This window comes from Centruroides vittatus, unplaced genomic scaffold (genome assembly GCF_030686945.1).
Source record: "Centruroides vittatus isolate TY-2023 unplaced genomic scaffold, ASM3068694v2 contig_166, whole genome shotgun sequence".
In the NCBI taxonomy this organism is placed as follows: Eukaryota; Metazoa; Arthropoda; class Arachnida; order Scorpiones; family Buthidae; genus Centruroides; species Centruroides vittatus.
The window spans coordinates 796752-813626 of record NW_027121006.1 but is presented as its reverse complement, the minus strand read 5'-3'; the positions used below and the strand labels follow the sequence as shown (position 1 = coordinate 813626).

The 16875-nt window shown below is 44.6% G+C and overlaps 1 long non-coding RNA gene across 4 annotated transcripts in view; it reads right to left on the bottom strand.

Moving 5' to 3' along the window:
• LOC136968942 (uncharacterized) overlaps window positions 1–16875 on the bottom strand; it is a 35810-nt gene that overhangs the window by 2130 nt on the left and 16805 nt on the right. For 2 of the 4 annotated variants that reach the window (XR_010879730.1, XR_010879729.1), the window contains 2 exons: window positions 10144–10283; window positions 5784–6096 (listed from right to left, as the gene is read on the bottom strand). This is a non-coding gene — a long non-coding RNA (uncharacterized lncRNA). Of the gene's footprint in view, window positions 1–1523; window positions 1691–5783; window positions 6097–10143; window positions 10284–14597; window positions 14810–16875 lie in introns of those variants that run through there. The other 2 variants (XR_010879731.1, XR_010879732.1) reach the window with 2 other exon arrangements.

Below are 16875 nucleotides of genomic sequence, written 5' to 3'. Positions count from 1 at the left end.
GGCTAAAGAGAACTTTGTTTCCATACATTTTGGTAAAATGTATACGAAACGGGCTCCCCGGATCACTTAGTTTACTCCGGCAAAGGCAGTCTCGGTTATCCGGTCTACTGCAGCGGTGTTGGCGTAGTGTTTTCTTGTGTGACGATCTCTACGTAGTTAATTTCGTCATTCGCTAGTCCAAATCGTGCCGCGTGAGATAATAGGCTGTTTGATTTCACGGACTAGAGGTAGAAACTGCGTGGATTTTTAAAGATGCTGACTTCAGGTTTCGAAAGAGACCAGCCAGTTTGGTTCCTTCTGTCTGATATGAAGAAGAATTCCGGCATTCGACTGCCGGAAACCGGAAAGCTCGTTTCCACCCGGAACGGCGCTGGTCCGTCGGAGTGGCTATTTCGTCTTCCCCCGCCAACGGAGCGATCGATGAGAAGCGCCGCGCGACGCGGCGACGCGCGGAGAAACGCTTTGTTAAGTATTGGGAACTCGGTCTGGCCGGCCCCGTCGGGTTATAATTGGGTCTGGGTCTGGCGGAATGCGTGTCTTTGGGGCGACAAACGCGATCCAGGTGGGCCGCGACCCCGGGTAGAGCCGACAAAGAGAGACGGACGCGCATCCGCGCCCGGCCAGCCGTCCGTCGGTAGTAACCGAAAGTGGAGCGCGACCTCCGACTCCTCCCAGTCATTAGTGGGAATGTGGCACATCTGGTGCCGAAGCAAACTATTTTTGTTCCGATTTGTTTCGGGTGGCGTCGTAATTTATCTGAAATGGTCACCGCTAACTTGGCGGCGCGACCTTCCGCCTGTCCGGCCGCGCGCCGGAGGACGCGCAGACTCGAAAAAATCCTGACGCGCTTCTTTCCCATCCCTCCGAGCGTCGATAGACATCTATCGCCATCTGCTCCGGACTTATCCCGATTTATCAAAGTAAAACGGTGTCTCGTGCAGCATATCTTACCCCCTAATCGTCAGGACATGTTACTTAACAGATGCAGGGAGGACAGAGAGCTCCCTCTCTGTCTCTTCCTCTCCCGTTCTCGGAATCTCCGCTCCTCGTCGTTAACGCGCTTCTACAGAACCAAATTTTCTACCCTAATTATCCGACGAGAATCCGTCTCGACAATTTGCCGTGTCTCGTCCTTCTCTCTTTCGTCCCGGTTAATCGAATTCTTATCCCCAACACCAAATCTCGCCGTCCAAAACTATTTTGGAAAAGGAGGGCGAGGTAAACGGCAAAGTTCGAAACTCCTACTAGAGAATCGGAGGAACGGGAAGAAGAGGAGGTTTGTCGACTCGAAAGGGGTTTAGGTTGTTAGATAAGCCGACGAGAAAAGACGGCTGAACAGAAGAGAGCTAAACGGCCCGTCGGTTCCGGGTCGGCACTGGAACACATTAATAAACACTCGTTAACTGGTCTAACGATGAGATATCCTAATGTGTTAACGGATGCAGACAAGGTCGACTAACAAGCGATGCATTCCGAACGGAGTGAGAAAACAAATCTTTTAGCCTTCTTTCCTATAATGTTACTTTTAGGCCTGGTAATCCGCGACGTTGTGTCGATTCCCCGCTAAGCGTAACGTAGGTAAAAGTGCGGTACGGTGGTGACAAACAGCCGCATCTTTAACTATTTTTCTAAATTAAAAGTGGCGTAACGGCCGAGACGGCCAGGAAGGAAGTGGCCGTTAGTCATCGGGAGTAATAAATGTTTATAAAAATCAAATCACGAGTTTCTTACGCTTTAATCTCCGTTGTTGTAAGTGGAGTGGCAGTTGGAGCAAACCGCCATTTGCCTGGATACGGTCGTGCTTCGAATTTAATTACTTAAATTGCCCATGTATCTAGATGCGTATCGCTCAGATTCGCATCGAGAAGAGAAATGGGAGCGGTTTCCTGCCGAGAAAGGACATTCGTCGAATTTCTTTGCGTATTTATACGCCAAGAGGCGAAAACCGCTCTAAGATGGCGAAATTTCGCAGCTCTTTCTTCGGTCGGAAGAAGCCAGACTTCGAACACCGCCTTTTCTCGGTTTTTTTTATCGTTTTACTACGCAATTAGTAGAAAATAAACTGCGAACTCGGACAATGACCGGGCTTCCGTCGCCGAAATACATTCCGGCAAGTTTCGAATTTAAATTAACCCGAGATCTGACAATACAAGAAACTCTCTCCCATTGCGGCCGTGCTGCCATCTATCGACGAAGGAGGGATTTTTGTTTTTTTCCTCCTCTCCGAAACAAAAGGCGCGTCACCTCTGCCAACCTAATTGGTTACGTGTAATTAATATTAATTAGCCCGCGATGAATATTTTAAATGTGCCTTCTACCGCGGCACCTACGCGGGACTTAAACTCCCGAGGATCCTTGGCCCGGTTGTAATGATGAAAAAAAGAGCTCGCGGATGCAAAACGCGTGTGGTCTTCACCTTAATCACCCCCGTCGCCCGGGAAGAAGGGTGATAAAATTCGCGCCTCGCACAGCCAAATTTATGGAAGATCGGCGCCTACCCCGTGTGTCTATCCGTTGTACGCCGAATAAAAGAAGTACGCCTGGCGTAAGATACGAAATTTCTGGCGTGCCCTTCGTTCCACTCAACTCTTTAAGTAGCAACAACCGCTCTGTCGTCATTTGGTCGCCTGTTAATTGGGCGTCGCGCAAAATAAACAATTTATCTATCGGAGCGGCTGGTTTCTATCATCGGTGGGCCTCCTCCGTTCGACTAACTCCTTATCGCCCGTGCCGGGCACTTCTCCTCTGCCCCGGCATTCCGACGATCGCCAATTGATACCTGGCCTTTAACCCCATCCCGTCGGAATCGAACCCTTACCTTACACCGAGTAGCGCGGGGCTTTCGGACTTCCACAATTGCCCGGGTCTCGAGAAGTCGCAGTTAGGTGGTGGAAAGGGGGAGACGTCTTGGCAGTGTTTAGAAACGGTCAAACTACGTTTACTCGGAAGATTTTAAGTATGTCCGCGGGGTAAGACGATCGACGCACGACGCCGAGGCGAAATCGGGTGCTACCAGGTAGATAAGAAAGTTTTTATCACCCTCCTCATCGGTCGAGAGGTGAAATGTTTGGTTTTGTGGTCTACGAACCAATCGTCCCTTTTCTACACCCTGTTACGATACTTTCTCACTATTCTTTGGCTCCGTATCTTCCAGAACTACCCAAAGTATCGAGACTATTGTAGGCTAGCGTGATACGGGACAGGTAGTTTAGTGCGCTTTTATTGCTTCGAACCACCCTTTTCCGCTTTCTACACCGATACAAGAAATTCCAGAACGATCGGAAAGAATGTTCTCACCCCGTCGTCCTACCTCGGATAGAAGAACCAGGTCCCAAACAATAGGAAACGGTTGGAACTAGGTCCTTCCCGACGGTAGGCCCACCAGACGTCGGGCACGAAGAACGTGCTGGAAGCAAGGGGGTAGGGAGTCGTAGTATACTTTGTATCTAGTTTTCCCAGTTCTACGGCTCGTACCCGGGACCGAAGCGCCATTAAAGAGAGCCGAGGTCGAGTTTTGTATACTTCGATGACAGCAGTTTAGTCTACACGTGACAGATTACCGCGAGCCAGGCGCCTTCCACGCGCTCGACTAATGACTGATAAATAAACAGGATAGGGAAACAAACGTTCTGGACTCGCATCCAGACCTCATTTTAATAATTATAATTAATGGTTTGGCAAATTAAAAATAGATCCGGCAGCACCTCGAGAGTCTGGCCACGCAGCCCGGTTTTGTCTTTTGTACGGGCAGAAACACAAAAATTGCAAAATTCGAACACAAACGATATCTTTCCGTTTGGCCTAACGACTTTTAAATGCAGTTTACTCTTCTCTCCAGATCACCCCGACCGATAACCTCGAAGAAAAGGTTGAGTCGCGCGCCGGTCGGCAGTTAATAGCGCCAGTGGGGGCCGAAAAACTTTATCATTGGCCTCTACTACAGCAGTTTGAGTCGAGAAGACGGGAACTTTCAAAAATCCTCCCTACAACACGCTGCTAGACCGAGAAGCTTCTAGTTATAAACAGGTAGAGGAGTTTGACTGTAAGGTGCGCTTCGAACCTCTGTGTTTCTTTTGTTTTAATCTAAGCCTACGTCTCTACTCTTCACACGCACCTACCGAAAGACACTAGTCTCTCTCTCTGTTACCACTTCTAGACATCCGTGAGTGTGCGACTGACGTAACTTGGACAGTGGCGAAATTTGCAGACGAGTAAAACCACGTAGTCCTCGATTAGCGAAAGTCGTGATGAAAGGAAAGGATGACACCAGCATAAAATTCCCCGAAAGCGACGTTTTATACGAAAGAGAAGATAGCGGCGTCGATAAGTTCCTTTATTCTAGGGTAAGGAAACCCAAGAGAAAATTTTGCTGCGTTATTCTCTGCCGCGGGGAAAAATCGGCTATAAAAATTTTCTCGGACCGGATCTTCGGGCTGCCGCCATGTTGTTTCCGAAAGCGCGCGGGTGCGCCACGCGCTTTCCGAAAGGGAAGCGGAGATAACGCCACCGAGTTTTCGGTCCTGCGCTTCCCATTCCGGACCGGGTATCGGGTTTCCGGACTCGTAACGTCTGCCGGAGGTCGTAAATCGACGGGGGTAACGCCGGCGGACGGAGGTTGCGCCAGACACCCGCAGATTTACGTCTCCGGACGACACGAAAAAAAGAATTTTCCCTCTTCCGTCCGTCGACTCGGCTGGGATGGAACGAAGACGATGATAGCGCGCGCCACGGGGGGTCGGTGCTACGCAAAACCCCAACCTCCAGTCGATAGCCGACCGAAACGGAAGCCGGTCTCTGCCACCCCCGCATCTTCTGGGAAACTATAACGGGATCACCTTCGCCTACAACTTAGTTACCGTCGTTCCCAACCCCCGCGCGTTATCGGGAATCGTCACCGGAAAGGTAGAAAGTAGGACGAGCCGAAGAAAAGTGCGCGTGGTGGGAAGGAGCCAAGTTTGTGTCGTTAAATTAGATCCGGGGCCGTATCCGGAACCCACAAACTTTTGGTTTTTTTAGAAAAGCGGCGAGGGGGCTGCCGCGAAAAGACGCAAGAAGCCATCTGGATAGAATAAATGTCGTGTCTAGTCGACCCAGAAAGATGGGTGGCGACAGATAAACGCTATTAATGTATAATCGTTTTTGCTAGAGTCTTTAGGAAAAGCAACAGGTGTTATCGGAAGATAACGACCAATAAACCTTCTTTTCGTCCATCTGCAGAAAAGTTATCGATCTCCCCCCTCGCAAATCGAAGCGAAAGATACTACCTCCTGTTTCCAACCCGACGACATCATTCTAGTCCCTTCTAGAATGTCTCCCGCCCGGTGTCAGGTTGGCGTTAACCTCGGAAATATTCGCCAGTGTGTCCCTGGTGCGGGTTCGAACCGAGGGACCGTGTTCTCCCACTCGGACACAGTGTGTTCTATTTCGAAGTACAACACATATTGTAGAATATCCCCGAGGGTGTCTGTCCCTTTATATGTATCTTGAAATGGGGAGTCTCGAGCTTTCAAACCGTTGGAAGGCTACACTTATTCGGGTTTCGGGAACAAATTTAAGGTCCCGCGAATGTTCGAATCGAATTCCGAACAGAGTCTAGCGTTTTGAATCCCATCTAGAAATCGGATGTGCTGGTGGAAAGGCTACCAGTCTGGTCAGTGATAGGTGATGTCGAGTGTTTCCACCCCCACTAACGACAGGTTCGTACTAAGAACGTAGATTCTTGTTACGTGCCCGGATAAACGAACCCCACCGAACGGATAATGGAACAAATGGAAGAGGCTCACCTGAGAGGAGTGCGTCACTATCGACTGCCGTCGTTGTTCGGTTTAACGTCGTTCTCTCCGGACCTGTCCCGGAGACAGATTCCCAACGTTTCTGTCGCATTCTTCTCCCTTCTACTTTTCGAGAGGAAGAGGGATTTTTCAAATTCGAAGGGTCCCGATCGTCGAAATATCGCCTTTTCCGCCACTCTTCCACCCGCATCCTTTGAGTTACCGGGCATGCGCCGCTTCGGTCGAAGAATGGAGATGTTTAGAGGTTTTTCCGATGAAATAAGATGGAAGTCGAGAAATTGACACCCCCAAAAGGTACTCGGTTCTGCCAAAAACAGGAACAGGTGTGAGTGTAAAACTGTTAGAATGCCACCGAGGCTGACTGAAAGTGTTAACTTTAAACACCACACTTCACAAAAGAAAAGAAGATCCCAAAGAAATTAGCAGTTTGGTCTCGGATGGGATCCGAACAAACTCCTATAACCTGCCAAATGCTCCAATCGGATAGAGAATATCGGAAGATATAGCGAAGGATGTGGGTTGGGGCCTATTTCGATTTTGCTTTATTTCTGATAGTTTATAAATCAAGAATTACGGTTCGGGTGTTGCTCATTCATTAATTAATGACGATAACAGGAAATCTGTAGACTCGTCCCCCACTTTTTGTGTTTCTAACACTGTTTCTATTCTATAAAAACAGAAGGATGGATGTTGTTAAGAGCGGATTTTTATCGAAACCTGGAAACTAACACAACGAGTCTTTTATTCCACACCAGACGGTGGGGGAGGATCTTCCGAGAGCCATGCAAATTTGCATGTCGCCAGTAGACGAAGAGGCTTTGTTTCTCTCAGTCGTTAGGGGGGAGCGGGTGATCCGGTTCGTTTTCGAACAAAAGCCTGGCCGATTCCTCGCTACAACGTAGCGTTAGGTGTTTAGGGCGTAGCACTGCCTAGCGCCGAGTACAGCGATATGCAGTAGCCTACAGTATTTTGGCGCGGAGTGCTAGCGTGTGTTGGAATTGAATTTAGCAGTCGGTGGCCCTCGGAACCACGACTTAGCCGAGGGCCTGGGGGTTGGAACCGGGCCCCACGACAGACGACGAACGGGAAGTGACTCCGGGGTAGCAAACAATCGAAAGACAAGAGAAGAGTAAATGAAGTTGTCAGTAAGAGCAAGGGAGGGAGCTCGTGTTGCCGTCCGTTTGTCTCCGCCATTGTTGATGGATGGCTGCATTTCAATTACAAAAGTCCCACGGGAAGAAAACGGAGCTGGCCATTACCCGACCGCCCACCCGGATAAATTGGTTTGGGCCCGACTTTTTCGAGTTCGGGCCAGACTCCGAGTTCTCACCAGTTGCAATTACGTAGCGGGTAAATGGGACGAGATTGCACGTTCTTCTTCCATCTGCGCGCGCCCTGCGTCTAAGACACACGATTAATCTCGTCCTCCCTTCAACCTCTTTAATCCGTGAACCAGATTTCTCATCTTCCTAATGAACCGGGGTCGTGCGAACACGCATCTGACTTCGACCCCGATTATTCGGGTGCAGAACCTATTTTTCTATATAGAAGCGCTATTCTTCCTTCTAGAAGAGCGAGGCCCGCGGAAACGGAACATTTCACGGAAGATCGGGACGGGGAGGAAGGAAGACAACGCTCGTTCCGCGTCCGAGTGGCAGTGATTACGGGTTGTCCGCCTAATAACAGACATCAGTTCACGCTCCGGCGCCACCACCTTCCGCTGGTCGTTACGTAGAAGAAATTGTTTTGTGACGTCGCCCCCGAGGTGTACTCTGTCGGCGGCCTCCCTCCCGGAAGAACGTAAATCTCGTTACGTTGCGCCACGAGAGGGGTGTCCGACGCCATTACGACTTGAAAATTGCTCTGGACGTTGGCAATGGCGATTTTTCCGGATATCCGGTTGTCGATAGCCCATTGTTTACAGTCTACATTTCTTTAAATCTCGTGACGTTTACGTGATTTACGTTCGTACACCCCACTCGAAACGTTTCCTTCTAATCAACGACACTCGTCTCCCTTCTGCGCGGATCGATACCACTCCACTCGCGTTACGCGTTTCGATCCGTAACAACAGTTCGAATCGCCTTGATTTATAGTGACGGCTTCCGTAACAATAATACTCGGGTGCAATTACGTCCCATTTCTATGGCACCGTACGTTACGCTAAGCACGGCAGGAATGACGTTCGGTTGGAGTAATTCCTGTTATTCTTTAGACTCGATACCAAAGACCGATAAACGATAATCGAGGCCCCATAACTGATTAAGTACAGTACACGATGCGATAAAGTACGGAAACGTAACTTGCGGGTGATAAAATGGCGGCTGGGAACGGTAAAAGCAAAGAAACGTCGATCCTGGATTAAACTCGAGTTTATTCGAGTCAAACTGGTAGTTTCTCATACCATTTTAATCACAAGTTCATTTATTTAGGGCCCTTTCGGGCCTTACGACAATTCGCTGCCCAGGTCTAAAGGGGCCCCCGAAAAGGGATCGATTCTCGGTTCGAGTGGAAGAGAATGACGATCCAATCGGTTAGGAGATGCAAACCAATCGGCGCGCTGCCGTCGTTTCGGAGGGCCAATGAGACACGAGCCGGGAACGAAAGGGCGTGACGTCGATAGCGGTGGCGTTAATAACGCTGCCGGGTGACGCGGCGGGGCGGGTTTCAACCCCCAAGCTCGGCGTTCCAGATGTCGAGACGTGTCTGTCAGCCGCGCCGATTGGAGTGGACTACCCTCCTAGCCCGAAGGGGTCTTCCATCTATTATGAAGCAAGAGGAGCGCGTAGCTCATATTGTTCCCGCCATTGTCGACTCGATTGTTAATTTTATCGGAAACTTCCGCGCCGTCTCTATCCTAAATTCCACGCTCTTCTGCCTCCCCCGCGTGGTATATTATTTCTCGGGCCGTCTCGCCCGTTTCCGGCCCCGATTGTCTCTTATCGATACCCGTTCGGGTTCGGATTTCTTTTATTTAACACGGGTCAAATTGACTGGCAATACCTTTGACCCGTCCACCTTGGTCGTAATGATGAGAAAGAACACGCGGAAATAGCTGATAAACGCGTAGATTGGGGTAAATTCTACATCCCATACTAAATAAAGACAGTGTAGGTGACGAGAAGCTGCTTAGGTTCCTTACACCGGTTCGAATTTGATTGTTCTACAATCCAACTAGCGCACATTTTTACACAAATTTCGGGGCTGGAAGACCCAAAACACAGCCAAGCGACTGGAACCAAACATACAAATGTGTACAGAATCACAAGACGGTGAAGATCGGCTTCTCGACCGGTAGATCGTCCTGTATCACGGTGCAACTCCAACAGCTAGAAATTGCTGGCGGAATGGGAAACGTTGGATGGCTCTTACCACTTTGGCAGGGTTAAGTTTTCCAGGTAGCGCGAGTACGTGTGTGTAGAGCGGCAGATCAACTCGGTGAGTTGGGTTTTCGCTCGAATTAGGATATATGAATGTGCTTCGCCAAGCGGAGAGGGGGTAATCCTGACAGGGACAGAAGCTACCAGACTCAAGCTCATCTTTCTGACTTTGTTTTCTAACGTTTCTGAAGATGACAGCCGAATTTAACGCTCCGTCGAACACAAATAAGTCGTCCGGATCGGCCCCGGGCTCCGTACTTTTCATCTACAAACATAAACAGGACCCGGGTCTCCCGCACCGGGGTGCCATTATGGATAATAACCTCCCCGACGGGGAAAGAATCCTCCGAAAAGCCCTGTCGTTTCATTTCGATCCCGGGAGGGGTGGTATATTCTTCCTCCCTCTTATCCGTGTTGAATGGATAGCGGCGGACCTACCTACCCCGCACTTCATATCCATGTTTTGTCGTTCGTTAATAGGTACGAGACCATCTCTACAGACAATACACCGTCGGGAGGAACTGTCGTCACACAACGTTTCTAAATCTTACGGCTGGCTAATCTTACGACCCCGGACACCGAAACAGAGAATGCCATTTTTCGGAAATATTCGAGACACTGTGAGAATCGAGCATCCATTCCGAAAATCTCGACCTATTTTGGGCAGTTTGATACTGCCGATGCTCCCGATGCTTCATCTCGTAGGCCTGCGCCATCCTTCGCTATTTAAAGCGCTCAGTTCGTGCCATTATATTCGAGAAATTAGGCTCGCGTGTTCAAAAATTGAACACGTATGCCCAGGCCTTAGTAAAATAAGACCTTAATGTGTGACTTGTATACGAGTGTTTACGCTTCACCTATACGTATTGTGTCCAGATTTAAACACGTCTAAATGTGTTTTCCCGTCATTTTTGCCAATTTACATTAAAAAATACTTTGGAAAAGCTGAAAAACTAATTAAATTTCCTTACTTTTATAACATTTTCAAGCAACGTCAAGTTTAATTTCCAGTTAGTTCGATTTTGGTTCGAAAAAAGGAGCGTCAGAAGCTTAAACGCCTCTTTCGGTAATCCAAAACAAGATCAGAACACAGAACAGTTGTCAGGTCAACCTATAAAAAAAGTTATAATGAACTTCTCACAAAATGGATCTAAATTTATCAACTAATTTACCTCTAATTAGCAAAAAAAGAAGAAAAAACCTGATCTAGAACAGGTTAAGCGAAGTATTTAGAGTTTGAAAATTAAGGCAAAAAATTGATGAATTACCAGGTTTTTCTCTTTAATTTCGAAAAGATGAAGATAAACATAAATTCTACATACTAATTTTAGTTTAGGTAAGCTCACTTGGAAGGATTTACGACTTTACTTACAACATACTTTAGTTGTAAACTATCGAAGCCCTATCGTGATAAGTCCTACAGTGCACTTCTGCGCTCGTTATAACGAAAATAAATGCACATTCTGCTTTAAATTTCGACTAAATCATGTTCGTACTTCATTAAAACCCGACAAACTTCTCCAACTTTATAAAATTTTAGAGAGAGGGAAAAAAAGGTATTTTTAATGACGGTTGCGTGTAAGATGGTGAGCGCAATATGGCATTTGGAACTGCTGTTTTTTTAGAAAAAAATCGAAAAAGTTTTATTATTTTCTGAAAGTTCCGAGCTTCAAAAGTGTGTAATTGCCTTATATTTTATCACAGGGACGTAGAGAATAAGCGAAATCCTCTATTCACTCCAAAAATTCCAATCGTCTTCGTGCGATAACCAGTGGCTAAATGGCTCTGTTAATATGCAAATTTGAAGCCGTCGATACTGCGCCATACGGAATTTATCGATGCCAAACTTTTCCTACTGTCAAATGCCAAAAAATGCCTTTGTGCTTTTATAAAATTCTCGGTCTACCTAGCGTGTGTGGCCTACACGCGTGGAACAATGGGATCTACAAGTCGTGATAAACAAGCTGGTATCGCCGGTAGTACAATGGTACTACTGGTGACACGAGCTTGGTTTCCTCACTCCACTTTTATCATCCATTTTGTTTCCTGTCTCCTTATGCAACATAATACTGTCCTCCAAATTTCTTGCCACGTATCGAATGTTCTGTTATCAGCGAGGTGTCCTATTCCCGTTCGAACACGCATGACATCCATTCGAGTCCCGTTTTCGTCAAACTAAACTTAAAACCTCTTATCTTACTTTTAATTAGTGAATATCTCTAACTATAGTACTACAAAGTCTACTTCTGAGGGGGAGAAAACATTGTTACGACTGTCCTTTAGTGTTTCGTAATGGCGTCGTGTCTCTTGGCCTAAAGCTACGGGTTGATCTTCATCACAGTTCGTGTTTATCACTCGTTAAAGAGCTTCTTTCTGATCCCATTCGTCCGTAGACCCGATTACGATCTCTACAACTATGTTCATCCCCGAAGTTCGGGATGAATCCACCGTCTCTGCGACACAATGTCGAGACTCTGGCCAGCTTTACACTTATGTAGTATGTATATAACTCCCGAAGGTTAGGCCTACGATTGTATAACAGGGTGGGCCCGAAGTTAGTACCACCGCCCGCGCATTTTACAACTACCTTTAATTACGCCTCCCGGGTTATACAGAGTCGTGACTAACAATAACCGGTTGAAACTAGGCTCGAATCGGAATTTAGAAGGCTTTGTAGCCACGCGGGTTTATTTTTTTTTTACTTAATTCAAACAATTGAGGTTCGAGTTTTATGTACTGTACGGAGGATCTTAACGATGGCCGATCTAGGCGAATACCCGACGAAATAAGGCATTATCCTCCCTCGAAATCGTTTAGAAAATAAATTAATACTTATAATTTTCTAAAAATTATCATATAAAATCTTTTCTATTAACTAATTACGATTAATTAACCGAAAACGTCACAATTCCCGGATATTTACAACATAAATTCACACATGGAAACACGTGGCTTACTCACAACAGGAAGCCGAATATTTTTGCATTTATTTTTAAAAATAGCCAAAGTATAGTATTTAATTCCCCCAAAAATTAATGTAAATTCTATTCTATAAAATTTTCCGACGAAACGTTATTTAAAAATTATAATTTTGGGAATCGAATATTAATAAAGCTTCGCTCTGACTAGAAAGTGTACTTTTAATTGCCAAATTATGTAAATAGGCTATCAAAGCGGCCGCCATTTTGTGAGTAATCGTCACGAATGCCCTTAAAGAACGGAAACGGTATAAAATTTCAAAAAAACTTAAGCTCGATGTTATCTAAACTTCTTCAATGGCATTGTAAATGAAGTTTTGGTAATATCGCCTTCTCTCTTTGCGGATATTATTGAATTCGAGATAAGTTTCGATACATAATTACGACGTACTGTACATTTAAATGTACAGTACGTCGAAGTAGGCTACTCTACATAGATTATCCTACATAAATTCCACCTTTATATCACAATACGCGTCACTTTTTTCATTATGCAGGCATTGGAAATCGGAAAATGGCGATTTTTCTCCCTTCTTTTCCTTCTAAGAAAATTCCTAGTTACTTTAAATAAGTATGTACTTACTTTCTAGTTATTTGGAAAATTTTCCCAGTTCTAGGCCTGTGTTAGATTAAATATAAGGCCTTATTTGCTGCCCACAAAGGGCATTGGTCTAGTTTTCTCTTTCGTACAAAGGCACGCTGTGGTTTAAATAAGACAAACTGTATTCTTTCTTCTAAATTCGTCATTTTATAGCCGTTTTTCCTTCTTGCCTTAATTCTAAGATATCCGAGACCAGAATGAAATGTCGGAGGTAAATGGTTTCTACTTGTATTTTCTCCCATTTTCAGGTCCGTGCTAAATAAAATTAGTAAAATCTCCCTACAAGTAAAGTCATTTTCTTTGAAATTTCCATAAATTTATTACTTTTAATGACAATTTGTAAGATTGGTAACGGTGCTTGGCAGAATTTCCAGGGAAACGTTTCCTTATATTTGGGAGTAGACATTTTTTTAAGGTTTTCCCCCTCTATTGGTGTGTCTATCGAATAAAAGGAAGGAAGTTTCTTAATTCTAAAGTCACTCGTCTGAATTTTCATAAATTTATTAAATTTGACGAATATTTGTAAAGTTGTAGGTGATCGAAGGCGGCATCGGGCGGAAAAAATTACGGGACTTTTTACCTCATTTGCAAGATTTCCTAATAAGAAGAATGTGTCAAACATACAAAAGTTTAATGGCGTAGTGGATTTTCTGCAATTTATTATCAAATTTCCCCCGATTTAAGCACTTTACCAACACAGTAAGTACCTATAAAGTACCATGGGTGACTGATGTCGGTACTGCGTAATGCCCACTTTAGCAAGGGGTTGTATGGCGAGTTTCGATGTTATCTACAGAAATTACTTGCCAGCTTCATTGTTTCAGTAATAGCATATTTTCTAAGCCGGTACGGTACCGAATATCTCGACACGTACCATCGATCAACTTAAATTAATACTGGAACCTGTTTCCTTCTGCCCGCAATTACTGTCAAGAAAATGGAGTTTTTCTGGCCACGAATTCTTCTCGTAAAGAAATTCTCACCACTTTGCTACGTTGCGAATATTTATGAGAAGTCCATACCAGACCGAGTATCATCAATAAAATGCCAGAAATGGCATTTTTAATGTGTTAACTTAATGCGTTAAATGCGCTTCTGCCGTGTTCCCAACCCAAACTATTTTATATCCTTCATTTCGGCATGGAAAAAGGTAAGTTGGGCACTCGGTTTCCTTAAAATAAACTAGGACGAGCCCACGTTTAGAGGCGAGAAAAATTGGTATAACACGTCTAAACTCTAAATTATAATCGCGCTTCACTCTTAATATAGTGTAAATGAGCTAAAATTTTGGCTTATAATAGACTAATACAGGCTCAAATTGTACTTCTACGAGATAAATTCGGCCTAAAAAGGTAGGTTCGTTAGGCCAAAATATCTAGAAATTAAACTAGAACTACGTGTTATACTTTAGGCTTATATTGGGCACTTGTACGGTATTATATAAGTTAACGGCCGAAACAAAACTAAGTTTATACTGATATACACAGAGCACGCTTGAAATTACTTTTATACAGAATCTACATTTCTCTAGCTTAGCGTTTACGAAATAAACCGTAAAAATTTTCTCCTCTCAGCTTTGTTCGTGGCCTAGAGTAGAAATTTAAGAGCATAATTTCAATTTTTGTTACTAGCGAAGCACCTAAATTTCCCGTTACGAAGAACAAAATTTTATAAAATCTTTAATAAATATGAAATTTTAGCTTTTTCGAGTCTAGGTTACTTGTAACGCGAGAAAAATATGTTAACTTTTCGTGAATTTAAGGCTAGACACGACTTAGTCTCCACGCCAGGCAAAGATTAAGGAATGTTTTCTAAAAGGGAGTATAAAGACGAATTTAATTTACACCTCCTTCGAGTCGTGCAGGGTTCCATTGTTCCCTTCACTCCTCGTTGGCGAGTAGAGCCTTTCCTTATGGCTTTCGAGCTAAGTGGTAGAGTCGCAGTTAAGGCAGCTACCGTAGGAAATTAGTATTGTTCTACTTGTTCGTCGGGTAATACAGGTAGGGAAAAACTTCCACAGCTGCTACACGATATCGAATTCGGCCTTTTGTCTTCGTCTTTAAGGAACACGGCGGAGTGTAATTTGGCAACAACTCCACATTTTAATCCCTTATCGCGGGGTAAATAGGCGAAAACAAAGAAATTCGGCATACTATAGGGAGTGACGCATTCGGAAGGAAAGAACTTTCTGAATCACCATACCACGTGATGTCACGGGGAGCGGAAAATCCTGGCGGTTCCGGCCCTCCAATGGAAGACGGGCATATCCCCACCGTCGGTGGCCGTTCCACTCGGAAACGTCATCGACCCGTCCGAGGTTCCACCTCTTCCTCCACCCCGTACCTCCCTCTACTTCCCTTCGTCGGGCCTAATTGATTAAAGAAGAGCGATTGGCGTGTCGCTCCCCCTCTCCACTCTCTCGCCTCCCCACTCCGAATAGAAAAGCCAGTTCGTTCCAATATCTTTCCACGCTCGGTCGGAGTTGGGCCAATTAGATAAAGGGGGCGATTCTCCGCACCCGATTTCACTCCCCCTACACCAAAAACGTGTTTCCGAACGCGTTTCTTCGCAGCATTCCCTCCTCTACAATGCGCACATTGGAAGCAACTCCCCCCGAAACGTATTCAAAAAAGGAAGACGACCACAGCCTGAAAATGGCCACTTTCCGGGAACAAATCCGAATTTAAAAATGCTACCTTAGCACGGAACTGCCACCGGCAGTCAGGTGCCTAGTTAAGACGTTTACCTGTTGACTAGAATGTAGTGACTTATCTTTATTTAGGTGACTACTTAATAATAGTTTCTGTAAACTCGATAGAGGAGCTCCTAAGTACTTCTTATCTTTATATTGCACTTCTGTTGTTTCCCTTTTTGTATAACAAGGGAGCGCATCCACTTCACTAGTTAACTCGACACAGGCTTATAATTTATGAACTAGAGACACGTTAAACTGTTAACGATAATATAAAAACACAGTTATGTGATAAATACTCATTAACATTATTATATTTGCATAAAACGGCACGCTATCCTCTATATTCGATTGTAATTCAATATTTACTCCCCCCCCTTCGACTTGCGAGTTAAGTCGAGAATACATTTTTCTACTTTCTAAACTAAGCTTAGTTTACTCCATAATTGATTATTTGCATTCATGTTTAAGTAATTTGCATATTTAACAAAAGGCTATTAAAAGATTTACGACGTAATCAGTAGCACCTTTATGATGGGAGCTACCGATTGTCATAAATCAGTTTGTTCTGTTTATTAATTATTCTAAAGTAGAAAGAAGATAACAAAGATCACACGCTGTAAGACTAGGAAACAAAGGCAACACTCGAATAAGATTACAATAGGAAGACAGTACCCGACTAAGCCTAGAAAAACAAGGCAACAGTAGGAAACAAAGGCTCGCAAGTGACTATATTCATCAATATTTAATAATTTGAATATTTAAGAGGCGGGTATTAAAGATTTATGGCATAATCAGTAACGCCTGTATGATAGGTGTCGTAAATTATATCATAAATCTCTACTTTCTGACTATTAATTAACTAAAAACTGGAAGGGGTAACTAAAAACGAAGATCACACTCGACACATTATCCATTTAGAACTGAAATTCAGGATTGTATCATGCCAGTTACTATATAATAAACGGGTAACCCAAACGTAACAACTGTTTAGACTACTTAATACAGCTTTTTACGATCTGTTTTCTCAATTTTTATGCCATTTTACTGTTCGAAACACATAAATTTTGTATATTTTTTAAGTGTAGATATCTATTTTTATGTCGCTAGTCCCCTCTCGTATCGCTTCGTAACACGAGTAGAGCGATAAAAAATTATAATGAATTTTATTGCGTTTCGTCTCCTATCGAATATAAACAACGCATAAAAATAAAACATTTGAAAATACAAGCGACACGGCCTTTGTTACCATTGGTCAAAAGGCGGGACGCGTTGCGCGTAATACCGGTGTAGTTACACGGAAAACTACGGACTACAGTACATTTTTACCGCTGTTTATTGTAATCTACGGTAATTGGTATTACGGTACGTACGGTACCGTTTGCACCGGCGTAACTAGTACTTATAACAGCAACCCTGTATTTTGAGAAAC